This window comes from Typopeltis vanoorti, chromosome 1 (genome assembly GCF_054136105.1).
Source record: "Typopeltis vanoorti isolate ZY-2024b chromosome 1, IOZ_Tvanoo_1.0, whole genome shotgun sequence".
NCBI lineage: Eukaryota > Metazoa > Arthropoda > Arachnida > Uropygi > Thelyphonidae > Typopeltis > Typopeltis vanoorti.
In genome coordinates, this window is record NC_143549.1 from 152,841,053 (window position 1) to 152,858,687 (window position 17,635).

A 17,635-nucleotide genomic window follows, 5' to 3' on the forward strand; every position below is an offset into this window, starting at 1 on the left:
CAGAGTTTGCCACTGAATCTCCAAGATTTGATTCCTGTTTTCAAACTCTTTCATTTTTTCTTCAATAATCTTCGTGTATTTTAGTCTACAGTTCACATCTGAGAGCTGCTCAACTTTTTTTCGCTTTAAAACTTTCTCACGTTATTCTTTTCAATATGAAATTCAATTTTATCCTGCTCAAGAGTAAATAGTGATCATTTCCAATTTCAAATCGTCTGTACACTCTAGTGTCCTGCACCAGGGAGAAAGCATCACTATCAACAATAACATAGTCAATGAGACTTTTCTTATTCCTTGCCTCTTCTCTCCATGTGAATTTGTGCACATTTTTATGTTGGAACATGGTGTTAGTAATAACCAGTCCATGTCCTCCAAATTTTCCCGAAATATTTTAGTATTTTGGGAAAATTTGGGAACTGGCCAATGAGACTTATTTGTGCCTATGGTCCGACAGAAGGTTCTACTGAGGTAGAAGTGGAGAAATTTTTTGATTCTTTAGAAAAAAAGCAACTGACACAATGAAAAAGGAAAAGTTGGTCCTTGTTGGGGATCTGAATAGCAGAGTAGGAAATGATTCTCAGACATACAAAAATATTTTGGGAAAATTTGGAGAAAAGAGCAAAGCTGATAATAATGGCAAATACCTGTTGGATTTCTGCTCAGGACATTCACTGGTTATTACTAACACCATGTTCCAACATAAAAATGTGCACAAATTCACATGGAGAGAAGAGGCAAGGAATAAGAAAGTCTCATTGACTATGCTTTGTTGATAGTGATGTTTTCTTCCTCGTGCAGGACATCAGAGTGTACAGAGGATTTGAAATTGGAGGCGATCACTATTTAGTCTTGAGCAGGATAAAATTAATTTCATATTGAAAAGAATAACATGTAAGAAAGTTTTAAAGTGAATAAAAGTTGAGCAGCTCTCAGATATGAACTATGTAGACTAAAATACACGAAGATTATTGAAGAAAAAATGAAATAGTTTGAGAACAGCAACCAAACTTTAGAGACTCAGTTGCAAGCCTTGAAGAAAACCTTGATTGATTTAGCCAGAGAGGCATGTGGTAAGGTTGTCTGCAAGGATAGAAAAATGAGAACTCCATGGTGGACACAGGAAGTTAAAGAGGCGGTGAAAGAAAAGAAGACAGCATATCAAAAGTTCCTGTCAAATAAGTCAGCTTGTGCTCTTAGAGAATTATTATTATTATTCAGGCCTCAATCGAGTCAAAAGACTCATCGTGGGAGGTCCTTCCTAAGAACATAAAGTCTGTCAGGACGCATCGAGGGGATCTCCCCCCCCTAAGAAACACAGTCTATTTTACCACTCTTTAAACTCATTGACCGTTCTCACTCCCACCACTCCATCAGGCAGTGCATTCCACGGTTCAACCACCCTCCACGCAAAGAAACCACTGCTTACCCTCTTGCTTACATTTTCCTTTCGTAACTTCCAGGGCTGGCCTCTTGTCATCACTCCTTCCCACTGTTCAACCAAGCAAAAGAACTCCCCAGTGTCAACCCTGTAACCACCTCTCAACAGTTTAAAAGTCTCAATCATATCACCTCTCCTTCTTCTATCCACCATACTCTGCAGTCCACATTCACCCAGCCGATCCCCATAACTATCCTTGTACTGTCCTGAAACCATCTTTGTCATCCGTCTTTGTATCCTTTCCACAGTTAATTTATCCCCTTCAAATCCTGGGGACCAAATCTGAGAACAATAGTCCAAGTGTGGTCTGATCAGAGACTTATACAACGGAATGATAACCCTCTTATCTCTGCAGGTCAGTGTCCTTCTCATAATAGCAGCAATCCTCTGTGTTATCTTCACCACCTTTGCAATATGTCCCCTAAACTTCAGGTTTCTATCAATCATCAACCCCAGATCTCTTGTCTCCCATACTTCCTCCAGTATTACTTCTCCTATAGAGTATGCAGCATCCCATCGATGTTTCCCAAACCTCAAGACCTTACATTTTGCTGCATTAAACCGACACCCCCCCCCATTCATTTGCCCATCTATCTAGCTTATTTAAATCCTCTTGCAGGGCTACCACATCTGCACTATTACTAATAATCCTTCCCAGCTTCACATCATCTGCAAACAACTGAATAACCCCTTGCAATCCACTGGCAATGTCATTGATATAAAGATTAAACAATACAGGGTGTTCGGGATAAATTTGACATATTTATAATTAATTATATTTTTCCGTAAGTTACATGTATTAACACACACTTCTCTTCATTTAAAAGTTTGGACCCTTCTTCATTCATATACAAGATGTCAGAAAGGATGGATAGCTGGAACCCACCTGAATCATGGAAGAGAATAACTTGTATCATGATGATTCGTGCCCGCCATCAAAATAAGGATATTACGACTGCTGCCCAATGCTCCCTGAATACAGTAAAAACAATCAGGCATGAACTAGAGACTTGCAATGGTGACTACGAGGATGTAGCAAGAAGAAAGATCCCTAGCAGACGATCTGATTGCGTTCGTACAGCAGAATTCCTCGCGAATCTGCAGGAACAGGTGTTGAAGAACCCTGGCATTGGAATTCGGGCTTTGTTCGTGGAGTTGCTAACTGTAGTCAAGCCCTGGATAACAAGGGTAGCCAATGGTAGGCCGTATGTATGGCAGCAGGATTCGGCCCCTTGCCACACCTCTGGGAAAAGTCAAAAATGGTTGTCTGAAAATTTCTACGACTTCACCAGTCCAAATGTTTGGCCTCCAAACTCCCCAGACCTTAACCCCATGGATTATTTTGTATGGGGCGCAGTTGAAAAAGACACCAATCGCACTTCCAGTAATACAAAAGCCCAGTTAATGGATAAAATTAAAACAGTTTTTGCGGCCCTTCCCAGGGAGACTGTAGCATCAGCTTGTTCGAGGTTCCGAAGCAGAATTGAAGCTGTGATCGATGCTAATGGTGGTTATTTTGAGTAAATCTTGTTGATAGTATTGTAATTAACTCTGCCTGTAATATTTTTTTGTCAATTCATTAAATTTAATAGATACAAAGAAGATTTTCTTTTTCCTTACGAAACTGTCAAATTTATCCCGAACAACCTGTATATGTCCTAGTACTAGTCCCTGTGGGACCCACTTGTAACCTCTGCCTCCTTGAAACTGCTCCACCATACACAACTCTCTAATACCTATCAGACAGCCAATCCTGAATCCAGTTGATCAATCTGATATCCAGACCTATGTGCTGCAACTTAAATATCAGCTTATCATGTGGCACCCTGTCTAGTGCCTTCGCTAAGTTTAAGAAAATTGCAGTATATTTCTGTCCCTCGTCTAATGTTCTTGTAACTTTATTATAAAAGGCTAGCATATTGCAAAAACAAGAGCGCCCTCTCACAAATCCATGTTGACTCTCACAGATAACATTACCCTCATCTGCCCAATGCTGTATACGGTCCCTCACTACTTTCTCCAAGATCTTAACAACTACTGATGACACACAGCCTGGCCTATAATTAGATACCTCCTGTCTGTTACTACCCTTATGCAATGGCACTTTCTTACCTTCCTTCCATTACCTAGGCACCTTTGCCGAAGACAGACTTTCATTGAAAAGCCAAGTTAAAGTCACTGTCAGTTCCCTATCACATTCTCTCATAACTCGTTCTAAAATACCATCCAGTCCCGAAGCTTTCCTGACATCCAGAGTACTCATTATCTGAAACACACTCTCCTCTTAACCTCGAACCAGCCCTATCCCTCTAGCATTAAAACTGACTCCTCTAGGATGAAATACTCCAAAAAAGTGTTCATTGAACAATTCCACTATGTCCTCTGCATCAGTCACTCTATTCCCATTTTTATCCCACAATATCACTCTTCCAGAGTCATTTCTCCTCCTACTGGCCACATAGTTAAAAAATTTCCTAGGATTTTCTTTGGATCTTAGGACCAATCTCCTCTCATATTCCAGTTTCGCTTTCCTTACCACACTAGTCACTCTTCTGAACTGTGTCATATATTCTTCATGCATCTTCTTCACCTGTCTCCATATATCTCTTCCATAGCTTCTTTTTCGCATGCAATTCCTGTTTAATATTGTTTGTCATCCACTTTACTCCAAATTGTGTCCTCTTCTTCACTCGTGGTATACAACTTACCATTGCTGCTAACATATTCTTTCACAATTTCCCACACACTAATGATATCACGGCCTTCCAATTCCTCCCTCCATGAAACTTCCCGAAGTTGATGTCGAATACCGTTATAATCACCTGCATTATAATTCCACATAAGTTCCCGTCTCTTTGATTCTCCTGCATGTCTTTTCATTTTCCAAGTCAAAACCATATGGTCACTCTCTCCAACTGGTGGGAGAGATTTCAACTCAGTTATTATCAACTCTTCTGATGCTATAACCAAATCCAAAACTCTTGAACCTCTTGTTCCCTCTGTTACATGTTGCCTAAGACATTTGTCCCTCAAGAATTCTAGAAATTCCATTCCCCTATTGCTACATGTATCTTCCTCTCTCCAATTTATAATACTGTAGTTAAAATCTCCCATAACAATCATTCTTCTTGCACTTGCCAAACTTAGCTGTCTAAACATCTCCTGGTTCCCCATCCTCTGTGCTCCTGAGTCTGTAGCAACACCCCACTAAATATCCTGTCTTGTCTACCTCTACCTCACACCATATGCTCTGAAAATCATTTGTCTCAGTTCCTTCCAAAACCTCCACTATTAGAGGACATAGGTCATCACTTATCATAAGCTGTACCCCACCACCACGCTTTCCCCTCCTATCCTGATGAAAAATGCTATACCCAGCGACTTCTATTCCTGTTGTTATATTCCCTTATGTTAACTACGTCTCAATGATCCCAATAATTTTTGGCCAGGCTGATGCTATCTGCGCCACCAATTCCTCTCCCTTATTCCAGATACTCCTGGCATTAGTATAAAGCATATAAATGCCTTTGCTTCTATACCCAGCATTATCCCTTCTAGACTCCACTGGGCTCAGTGTTACCTGACATCATCTCCCTTCTCCCAAGTATCCATTCCCACAAGAGGCCACCCCTGCTATCATCCTCCCTGGGACACACTGACTCGTTCAGAACAGCTATCTCTACAGATGCCTATGTCCTTCCTCATTCAAATGTAAGCAGTCTCTTTCATATGATTCCTGTCTTTCCTCAAACGCACTCCAAGCATCGACATATACCAGTCCTCTTTTGTCACACATTCTCGCTATTATGCCATTCAATGTCACTGCTCTTCTGCTCAGCTCATCATTATCATACCTAGGCAACACTCACACTATTTTTCCTCTCTCTGTCTTCTTCCATACAGCCTCAAGCAAAAATCTCATATCTCTTGCTGCCCAACTTATATTACCACTCAAGTCATTTGTTCCTACCATCACAATCATCTCATCCACCCTTTTACCTCTCTTAATTGCCATAGCCACCCTTTCTATTGTTCTTCCTGGCTAACACTCCTCACGCATCCTATCTTGAACACCACGGATCATTGAGTCGCCATACATTATACCTTTTACCATTCCCTCTCTCTCCTATTGTTTCCATTCTCTCCTCTTCTTTAATTCCCATAGGTCTCTCTCATTCCCTCTCCTCTACTGCTATTCTCTCTTCTAGCATTCCCTCTCTCCTACCGTTTCCATTCTCACCTCTTCTAGCACTTCCATATCTCTCTCTCTCATTCTGTCTCTTACTGTTTCCATCTTCTCATCTGCTAGCATTCCCATACCTCTCTCTCATTCTATCCCTTCTACTGTTTCCATTCTCTCCTCTTCTAGCATGCCCATACCTCTCACTCATACTACCTAAATTCTCTCTTTCCCCTACTCTGATTCACCTTGCATTTATCTCTTCCATTCTCCTAATCTTATCTTTCATACTTCTGCTCTCATTCACAAGACATTCCACCTCCTCTTTCAGCTCATCTATCTCTCTCTGCAGGTCAGTCACTCTTAATCTAAATTCACTCTCCCAAACAAAACCATCTCCTAAACTCTCACAGTCACTCACATCTTCCACACTATCAACTATTATTTACTCATTCATATACATATATTTTTCATTCTCTCCTATCACACTACTTGTCTTCCTACATTCATTCCCCATTCCTGGAGCAACAAGGTCGGATATTGATATTTCTAATGCACTTATTTCCTCCAACTGCCTGCATTTTGCATACGTACACTTTCTTTCACAAGCCACATATCCAATTCCCTAGATGCATACATGCTGCAAGTACTGCATGCCACCAAGTCCCTTATGATTTATATAGAGTTCTTAAATGGCAAAGCACACTTGGCAATACACCACTTGCGACTGCAGCTGAATTCGCCATCATTCCTTACTGCCGAGTAGCATAATCTTTAATAATTATTCAATTAATAAATTCTGTTAAATAAATAAGAAAAAAAAAAGTACAAACAATTACAAGCAAAAACATATTTAAGTACACTAAATATAATTAAATAAAATGAAATATAACTAAATACAGTAAGGAAAACTTCATTTTGTCTTCCACCGTTATGTATTTGATTCCGATGGTAACCAAAATATATTATATCGCGACAGCAACTAACTTCCAAAAGACAACCACTGAAGTACACTCGTATTCAGAGAAACAATTTAGCACTCAAAAACGGGGGAAAAAACGGAACTATTCACCGATTAAAAATCACTTTCTTCTACACGGCTCAAATTCACCGCCACGTGCTATGGCGACGCTAGCACCGTCAATACAGAGACAAATGTAAGAAAGCTAAACTCTGTGTAAAACTAGCTAAACAAAAGTCATGGGAGAACTTTGGCGAGAACATAGAAAATAAATATCAAGAAGGTGGCAAAATATTTTGGAGGTTGTTGAAGATGCTTAGAAATGGAGGAAAGAGTACTGTAAAAGGAGTTAGAAATGATAAAGGTGACATGAAAATGGGAGAAAAAGATATCCTTGAAGTATGGAGTAATTACTTCGAGAAATTGCTAAATGAAACAAGCAGTGATAGCACAGTGGTAAACAACACCCAACAGGCATACAGTCAGGAATACATATCCATACTTGAAGTAGAAAAAGCCATCAAAGGTTTGAAATGTGAAAAGGCATCAGGCGTAGATGATATTCGACCAGAAATGCTGAAGTATGGTGGTATAAAAGTCCTACAGTGGTTGCACTGCATATTTCAGAAGCCTTGGACAGAGGGACGAATTCCCGATGATTGGAGTAGAGCTCTACCCTTCACAAAACATGCTGTCCCCCCATACAGTATCCCATTTTCATCTATCCATTCCTGCATTTTGCTCTGGACCAACTTCTCCAATACTTTGATGACTCCTGATATGCTGATTGGTTGATAATTTGCAACAGCAGTCTTGGAACCTCTTTTATGCAGTGGAACTGTTTTCCCCTCTTTCCATCCCCTCGGGACTAGGGTGTCCCAAAATTCACGCAAGATTTAAATTTAGCACCATTTGTGCAGTAAAGTGTTGCCAACGAGAAAAAAAGACAGCGTGACAGCTGACAGTTCAGGGTTATTAAAAATGGAGCGTTACACGAAAGAACAACGCATTTTCATTGTTAAGCAATATTTTAAAAATAATGAAGGTTTGGTAGCTACAGTTTGCAATTTTCATACAAAATATGGTCAGAATAGTGATTTAACTTCATCAACTTTGAAAAGATTAATTAAAAAATTCAAGGAAACTGGATCAATTAGTGATCTTATACACTCTGGCCATCCTTCAACAAGTCGTTCAACAGAAAACATCGAAGCAGTTCGTGAGAGTGTTGCTGAGAGTCCAGGAACATCACTTCAGCACCGTGGTCTTGAATTTGGCATTTCGAGAAGCTCTCTACAGCGTATTCTCACGAAAAATTTGCATCTTTATGCTTACAAAGTTCAATTGACTCAAGAACTGAAGCCTACTGACCACACGCAGCGAAGAGAGTTCGTTCAGTGGATTATGGAACAACAACAAGTGGATGCTTATATTTCGAACAAAATCATCTTCAGCGATGAGGCTCATTTTCATCTTGATGGCTTCGTTAATCGACAAAATTGTCGCATTTGGGGGTTCGGAAAATCCACAAGTGATTGTTGAGAAACAAATGCATCCACAACGTGTCACTGTTTGGTGCGGATTTTGAACTGGTGGCATCATCAGTCCATTCTTCTTCAAAAATGCGGCTGGTAAGGCAATAACTGTTAATGGCGCTCGTTATCACGACATGATAATCCAGTTTTTTGTGCCTAAATTGCAAGATGTGGACGACATGTGGTTTCAACAAGACGGTGCCACATGCCATACAGCCCGAGAAACAATTCAATTACTGCATGAGTCATTTCCTGGTTGTGTAATTTCCCGTTTTGGTGATCAGAATTGGCCGTCCAGATCATGTGACTTAATGCCGTTGGACGTTTTTCTTTGGGGTTTTCTGAAGTCTAAGGTTTATGCCAACAAGCCCACGACCACCCACGCCTTGAAGGAGGAAATTGAGCGCTGTATCAACGAAATTCAGCCACATTTATGCAAAACGGTCATGGAAAATTTCGACAAAAGAGTGCGTATGTGCCAGCAAAGCCGTGGAGGCCATTTACCCGATATGCTATTCCATGCATAATCCTATACTGTATACTTTATGATGTAAAATATAAGAGATTAGAAGAGCATGAAATTATGAAGATGAAAATCCAGAATTATTATTACTAGTTATAATTAGCATTATTGCTCTCCCATGTTGCGTTTGACACTCTGGAAGTCCTGAATAATAATAATACTATTAGCATCAGACCTCAAAGGAGTGAGATGACTCACTGTGGAAGGCCCACACTCTCATGCAAAAAAAAAATCACTGTGTCTTAAACCCATTCACAGTTTCTGCACTCACCATGCTCTTAGGTAATGCATTCCATTCACCAACCACTCTCTCCATACAAAAAACCTGCTCCTCACTCCCTTATTCACATCCTCCTTATAGGGATTCCAGAGATGGTCTCTTATTCTCCCACCATGAGTCTTGTGACTCCATTGAGGCCTGAATCATAATAATAATAAACTCAAATAGTTTATTATTTGAATGGGATGTTGCACCCTTCGATTGGAAAAGACCTGAGTTTGATTCTCATTGTGAGGAGAAGAATCTGTATAGATTTTTTCAATTGGAAGTTTTAATCCTATTTCCCAAGTAAGCAAACAGACAAGTCAGTCAAGTTTGTGCCTGCACGTAGTGCCAGTCTGAGGCAACTCGTGGTAAAGGTGGAGTAACCTCCGATCACTTTCCTTAGAATTTTCCCCTAATGCAAAGCACATCCCCTTGCAGAGATGTATGATGCTATGCATTAAAGGCAAGGGTCACTACCCAGACCAGTTTTGAACCTTATTGAAGTCTCATCAGTGAGAGCCAGACCTAAAAATGCCAAGGTTGAAGTAATACAGAGCTTATGAATTTTATCTAAGCAAGTTGCCACAAGTTGCTTTGACCTTATTAAATAATATTTCAGGATGAGAGGTAGATGTAGAAAGTTTTTTAACTTGGTTTTAATCCTATTTCTCAAGTAAGCAAACAGACAAGTCAGTCAAGTTTGCACCTGCACGTAGTGCAAGTTTGAGGCAACTCAGACTTACACTATGTGAATTACTTGAATTAAATAAAAATATATTTTGGTTGGATATGTCATTGTTTATATAATTAAAAAAAAAAACGATTTCAGAACATAACTCTATTTTTTCTTTGTAATCTGAGTCGCATAATGCAATTTGTGTAATGCAGCATTTCTGTGGAATCTAATATCGCGTTATACGAGGGTTACCTCTATTAAGATTAGAGGAAATACTTTAGATCAAGTAGAGAGTTATATATATTTGGGTCAACTAATTACAGAGAATGGAAAGTGTGATAAGGAAATATTAAGAATAGAAATTGCCAGATCAACCTTCATTAGCATGAAAAACATTCTGACCTCAAGGAAAATTCACACAAAAATAAGAATTAGCTGTCCAAATGCTACGTATGGTCAACACTGCTATATGGAGAAGAAACCTGGACAATATCAAAATATTGTGAAAATAAGCTAAAAGCTTTTGAGACATGGATCCTCAGAAGAGTCCCATGGACTGCCAAAAAAACTAATTTAGAAATATTAAGAGTGGAGAAGATAGGAATCTGTTGAAAACCATTAAGAAAAGGAAAACCACTTACCTTGGTCACATACTAAGGCATGAATCCCTACAAAAAAACGCTTCTAGAAGGAATGATACAAGGAAAAAGAAGAAGACAAAGAACAGATTGGATGGGAAATATTAAGGACTGGACCTTTTTGTTCTATCAAGAGAAGCACAAAACTGTACATGGTGGAAGCTCATAGTAGTCAACTTCCTAGAAGGAGATAACATCTGACAAGACAAGGTCTCACTAGTTTGTCTTTTTTGTTTCAATCACCCATGACGATAAACTCACCCATAATAATTACCCTTCCTTTGTTCACCAATCCAAGTTGTTATACATTCCTTCATCACCTTCCTCCACATTCCCTGGCTAGCAACATCCAACTAAATATGTCTTCTTGTCAACCTCCAAGTTACACCACACTGCCTTATAACCATTGCCACTATTTCCCTCTTTCATGTCTACCTTATGTGGACATAATTCCTCTGCTGTCATCAACTGCAGCAATCCTCCCCCTTCCTTGTCATTTCTATCCTCATGAAAAATTCTGTATTCTACCATTTCTATTCCCCTTAGAACATCTTCATTCAACCATGTTTTGCTTATTCAAATGATTTTGCGAAGAATAAACTCAATCAGTGAAACTATTTTATATCCCTTATTTCTGATATTTTTGACATTTGTAAACACAGTAGTCCATTTTTAGGTCTATAACCAATCCTATCCAAGCCACTTGTTGGTTGTGATTTCCCAACCACACCTGCCCTTGCCCAACTTTATCACCACTTACCAGAGATTCTAGTAGTAAGACTTATACGTTGGTTAGACATAACTGGTAATTAGTTTACGGAATTAACAACGCATATAAAGTATTAATTAAAGGTAACTTTAATGAATAACTTCTATATTTCGGCAATGTCACATTGCCATCTTCGGGAACATAAAGATATGGTATGTGCACTCAGGAACTAACACAAAGCAAATGAGGAAGAAAGCAAGAAACTAATATTGTTCCTAAAGTCCTAATGGTGCCCTCTGGTGGGCTAATTTGGTTGACTTGGCAGTTGGGCTGAAGTTTACAAAATGTAAGTCTCCCAAATTTGGGGTAGTTTCATGCACCCAAATTTGTTGAGGTTAGGCACGTTTTTTAGAGCTGCTGAAGATTCCTTGAATAATCTTTCATATTTAAACTTGCTGCGGTGTATTATTTTTGTTTTCTTCCAATGAATTCTATGGTGGGCATCCAAGGCATGGTCTGCCAGCCCAGAGCGGCTGTACTAGTGAAACCGGATGTAGTCTTGGTGTTCTGAAATCCTGATATTTGTTGTTCTGCCTGTTTGGCCAAAGTAGGACAATTTGCAGCTGCAAGGGACCTGGTATACACCAGGTAGGTCTAGGGGAAGTGGTTGGTCTTTGCATTGTTAATTCCGTAAACTAATTACCACTTACCAGAGATATCCACTCAGTCTCAACTTCCCCACCCACATCGCGATATACTCCATCTTCATACACACATTTACTGCCACTTTCAACATCCACTCTCCCTATACCATGTCTCCCTGTCCACCCAGGCCTCCCCCCCCCCTACCATTTTCCTCCACATTTCAAATCCACTTTTCACTTTTAATATTAAGCTAGGCTTAATTAGCTACTTAACTTTTGATTTCACCTGTTCCTCCAGAAGAAAATTTTATTAATAAAACAAGGAACCATTAATGAATCAAGTTATTTAAGTATGATCAAATAACATAGGGCACCTTATTAAATATTTATTGCTTTGTTAATTTGCATAAGCAAAATTAATAAGAATTAAGATACATTAATTTTTCACTGATGGAAGAATGTGCTTAGTTGTGTGAGTTAATAGACTACATTTCAGATTGTTGAAGTATATAATATGATTGCTTTCAGAAATGAGGTGAAGAAAGCTGTTGTTTAAATCAAAATCTTGAAACACTCTGAAAAGTTTTGAAAACAGAAAAGATCAGAACAAAACATAAAAATTAATGCATCATAAGTAAGGTGACCAGATTTTATTATTTATTAATGAATCCACTTCCTCTAGTAGAGATTCACCCAGTAGCAATATGCAGCCACTCATCTGTGGATCTCAAATTTTGAAGACCTGACTTTCAACTGCATTAAACTGATGTTACCATCATTATCCCTCCTTTCCAGCTTATTCAAATCGACTTGAGGAGCCAAAACATCAACACTATGACAAATAAACCTCCCAAGCTTTATATCATATGCAAATAATAGAATATCTCCCTGCAGTCCAATGACAGTGGCATTGACATAAAGATTAAAAAAAAAGTAAAGGTCCAAGTACTGATGACATTCCTCTAATAACGCCTCCCCCCCTCCCCATACACAGCCTTCTGATATCTATCAGCCAGTCATTTCCAGCCCACTTCATTAATCTGATGTTTAATGCCATAATAATACTAATTGATATGGCATCCTATCAAATGCCTTTGTAAACTAAAAAAAAAAAAAAAAGACAAACCAGTATATGCTTTTTCCCTTGTCAACCTCTTGTTTATTATAAAAGGCAAACAACAGATTACAATCCCCTTTAACAAATCCATGCTGACTTTCAGAGATATTACCTTCATCTGCCCAATTTTGTATATTATCCCTTACTAATTTCTCTAAAACCATAATAATACAACAACCACAGTAAAAATACAACCTGGTCTATAGTTTGATGATTTCTACCCACCTGAATTCTACCCCACCACCCTTGTGCAGTGGCACTATCTACCCTTCTTCCACTCAGTGGGCCATTTTCCAGTAGCTAGGCTTTAGCAGAATAGCCAGGTTAACGAGCTGTCAGCTCCTTAGCACATTCTCTTAAAACATGCAGTAAAATCCCATCCAGTCTCACTACCTTATTGACCTCCAGAGCACTTAATATTTGAAACACATTCTCCTCATGTACTTCTAAGATTTTACTCCTTCCCATTCTTCCAGAAATAAAACCTGCATTTCCAGGATAAAATGTTCCAACAAACTGATCATTAAACAGCTCCACTGTGTCATCTACACTGGTCCTTTTTCATCTAATAGGGTTATTCATCCACAATTGTTTCTCCTCTAAATGACTACATAAAAAATTTCCTTGGAATTTTCCTGGAACTGTAGAACTAATATCTCCATGTATTCCATTTTTGTCTTAGTTTACTGTACTAGTCACTTTCCTGGCCTTACTTATATCCCTCACACAACTGCTCTCCATCTCTCTTTCTATACTTTTACCACAATCTCTGTTCATCTGCAGTTCTTCTTTGATTTCTTTAGTCATCCACTTTACACCAAATCATCTTATCCTTTCCACTTAATGCTATTTGCTATTGCTGTTAATAAACATTTCTTCACTAGCTCCCCCATGCACTACTAACATCTCTCCCTTGTAATTCTTCCATCCATGGAACTGCCCTGAACTGATTTCTAAGATTTATTTTAGTTGCCTGCCTTATAATTCCACATGAATTCCTTTCTCCTTGAAACTTCTGCATGTCTATTCAGCATCCACATCAAGGCTGCAAGTTACTCTCACCAATGGGAGACGAGATTGACATCTGTTACAATCAGCTCAACTTTCTATCCCCCATGTTTTCTTTAATACATGTTTGCCTGAGAAATTTGTTCATCAAGAATTCCAGACATTCCATTCCCTTACTATTGCATGAGACTGTAAGCCACTCTCACCAATGGGAGACGAGATTGACATCTGTTCCAATCAGCTCCTCTGATGCAGAGACCAAATCTAAAACTTTCTATCCCCATGTTTCCTTTAATACATGTTGCCTGAGACATTTGGCCATCAAGAATTCCAGACATTTCATTCCCTTACTACTGCATGCTGCTTCCTCTGTCCAAATTATAATGCTATAGTTAAAATGTCCTATAATGATCACTCACTTGCACTCACCAAACTGATCTGCCTAAACATTTCCTGCTTGTCACCACTGTGTTTCCTGGCCTATAACAACATCCCACTAAATATCTAAGAATCTTGTTCTGCCCAACTCCATCTCACACCATGCACTACTGTTGGTTCTGACTTTCATCCAACCTTATATTTGCTAGTTGTTGGTTGATCTCACATTCAAACATAAAGAAAATTTTTATTATACTGTGCCACTCTATGTTTGAAATCACACAATTATTGTGAAGGAATCAAGCATAAAATAGCACAACTGTAACGTGAACTTACTACAGGCCAAAATTTTCTCACTTATACATAGGGTTTCTCGCAAGATTCATATTTTAATGAGCGGTACAATGAAACTAAAATTAGGCAAGCACAAGAATCAGTTAAACAAGATATTTAATTCTCTCACAAAATTATTTTTACATAAGAAACAAGAACTCTATTAAGGTCAATACAATTAGAAAATAATTTATGCATTCTATAAAGTATTTAGATTGTACTCAGCTGAGTGCATCATTTACTGCTAGTACTTAAATATAAGGCTTTCACAATTCTCATCCGTTAGGATTTCAACTTAGTTTCACTTTAAGCTATATCAATATTCAGCAAAACATTTAAAAGTTAATTCTTTTTAGTCTCAGAGAAATATTCATAAACTTCAATTTATGAACCACTTAGCTGGCATCATCAATATCTATCAGAGGATTAAAATAGTTCTTAAAAGGCTCAGTCTTGAATTTACATATACATTTGTGAGATAATACATTCAAACAAGAACTAATTCTTTGGTTTCTCACATTAGCTTCACAAGGAAATGTTTTATAATATCACTCATTCAAGCTTGACTAGCTGGCTCCAGCAACACAAAGTTTGGCCAAGTTCTCTGGACACAAGCTAAACTATCACACGTTAGTTATAGAATAGATATTCTTACCGGTATGATCATCGTAGCTTGTACATTATGGAAAATTCTTACATCACTTCTAGGCACTTGATAATCTTCCTCTATAGACGACACAAAACTTGTAATATCCCTGAGTTCAACAATTATTTGCCAAGACTGGAAAAAATATTTTCTTGCTCGTAATGACTTGTCTTACGATAAATCTCAATCATATTATTATTATCCATTCACTCAGGTAAATTCCTTTGCAAGGTGACAGGAAACTAAATAATTATGAGTTCGAAGTAAGATTCATTAAAATCGGAACAAGCTTCCAAATCTTTGTTGCGATGTTCGATCTCAAGTTAGGTCACATCTCACTACCTATCTACACTCACTCCATTTTCCTTCTGGTTCCTTCTTCCTCTATATCATAAATCCTCTCTCTTTTTCCCGCCCAAACCACGAAATTCTCACATGATCATTGTACAGTTCACAATGCTAAGGCACGCGCTATCATGAAATAACTTAGTTTTCTGATAGCAACCAATCAAATCACATTAGCAGAAACCTTTAGAATTACTTTCAGTTTCAGTAACAACAAATAGAATGCATATATTACAGTTCATGGTATACATATACATGTTATATTAGGAATTTATATAGAGTAAGTAACTAAAAAAATTACAATTATTATTTCAATGAGCAAATAACAGAACGTGTTTAATTTACAATTTAGTTAGAAGCAAACTTAGCTGAAGAAATGTAATTCTTGTTAAATCATGAATGAAGTATTAATAATCATAAAATTCTTCATTCACAATTTAACACCACATCCTCCTGCATTTTCCACTCTGAGAGGACTCAACTTATCACTTATCATAAGTAACACTTTGCCATTTCATTTGCTCCTCCTATCCTGCGAAAATATACTATACCATTCTACTTCTGTTCCAGTCAGGACATCATTTTCACTCATCCACATTTCACTGATTCCAGTAATCTTGATGTATGGTAAGGTTATCATTCCTGATGCTCCTGGCATTTGTATAAAGAAATGTCGATATATTGTCACCATTTCTGTATCTATTATTATTCCCTCTAGACTGCACGTGACTCTGCAATATACCATACATTCTCCAATCTCCCAAGTAACTATCCGAATGAGAGGGCCACACCTACCACCATATATCCTAACATCTATTGTTTCTTTGCTGTTACACTTTCACTTGTCCCTATAACAGTAATCTCTCCAGTGTCAGCACCCTTCCATACTAAAATAATACAGTCTATCTCCTGCATATGGCTCTCTTCTACCCTAATGCACTCCAAGCATTCGCATATTCCAAACCTCTCTTTGTACACACATCCTTGTCATCCTGTTGTTCATTATTGCTTATCTTCTACTCATTTCTGCATCATCATATCTGAGTAAAGCACTCACTATTCTTCTCTCTCACACTTTTCTACTTCATAGTTCGTATCCCTACCAATAACCTCATATCTCTACCCCCCCCCCCGATTCACACCACCTCTCAGATCATTTTACCAGCCATCACTTGATCTCTTTTGTACCTGTGAAGATACCTCAGTGACCAGGTCAAAATATTGACTGGGTAATTTAGCTAAATAAACTTACTAACTTAAGTATTAGCATTAGAAGTCAATTTTATTCCACTAAACATCAACATGAATAACCTATGTCCAAGTATCCATACTAGATTTTATTTTCATAGACTAAGTAATCATTAAGTATAGTACAAGTGCAAGTATAGATTCCTACCAACATTTAATTTCTAAATATTTTACAGCTAGTTATCATAAAGTAAAAATATGTGGATTTCATGAAATGAAGCATTTCATATCTGTTAGATGGTAGACTGAACATCACCCTAATCTGTTACATAGTATGAGTGTGGTGTGCAAGTGCCACTTTGATTATTGGAGGCCTTGAAGTAGCTTGAATAAAATTCTGTTTATTAAACCCTTGGCCCATCCGTGCTGCTGTTGTGTGATAAGTTTGAAATCTTGGACAAATTGGGGATTATGAAAAAATATGCATGCATGTGCACACTCACAAAAACCCTTCAACATTTGGGATGCACAAATAGACAATTACATCATCAAAAACAAGAGACAGCATGCTGTTGTTTGCTGATATTGCCTATTATTCCTTATGGAAAGTTTATTTGCATTTACTTGCATAATGTCATATTTCATTTGTTTTAACATGCTGACTGCCATTGGCCTAATGTCTAAACTTGCTGCCAGTGCCAGTATGCTATGCTGCCTATATGATATGGGATAACTCATAATTGGCATCCTAATATTGATTGTGAACCATGGGTTATCTTGGAGTGATGTGTTAAAGTAATGGTCTAGACTTTGGTGTACATGAGCTGAAAGTCTTATTTGATAATTTTTTGAAATAAATGTGATGTTGCTGTGACACCACATCTATCTCAAACAAAACTATATATATAGAAGGATTATAAATGCAAATGTTTTTATTTTATTGGAAATTTTTCCACTTCCAATAAAATAAAATATATGGTATATATGGTTATACTATAAATTAAAGATACCAAGAAATTATATACTTGGTTTAATTTTTTATCCAAGTGTA

The 17,635-nt window shown here is 37.9% G+C and overlaps 1 protein-coding gene across 1 annotated transcript in view; it reads left to right on the forward strand.

Annotated features, from left to right (window-relative positions):
- Positions 1-17,635, forward strand: part of LOC150110549 (tetratricopeptide repeat protein 38-like) — a 193,740-nt gene that overhangs the window by 118,006 nt on the left and 58,099 nt on the right. The window lies entirely within an intron of this gene.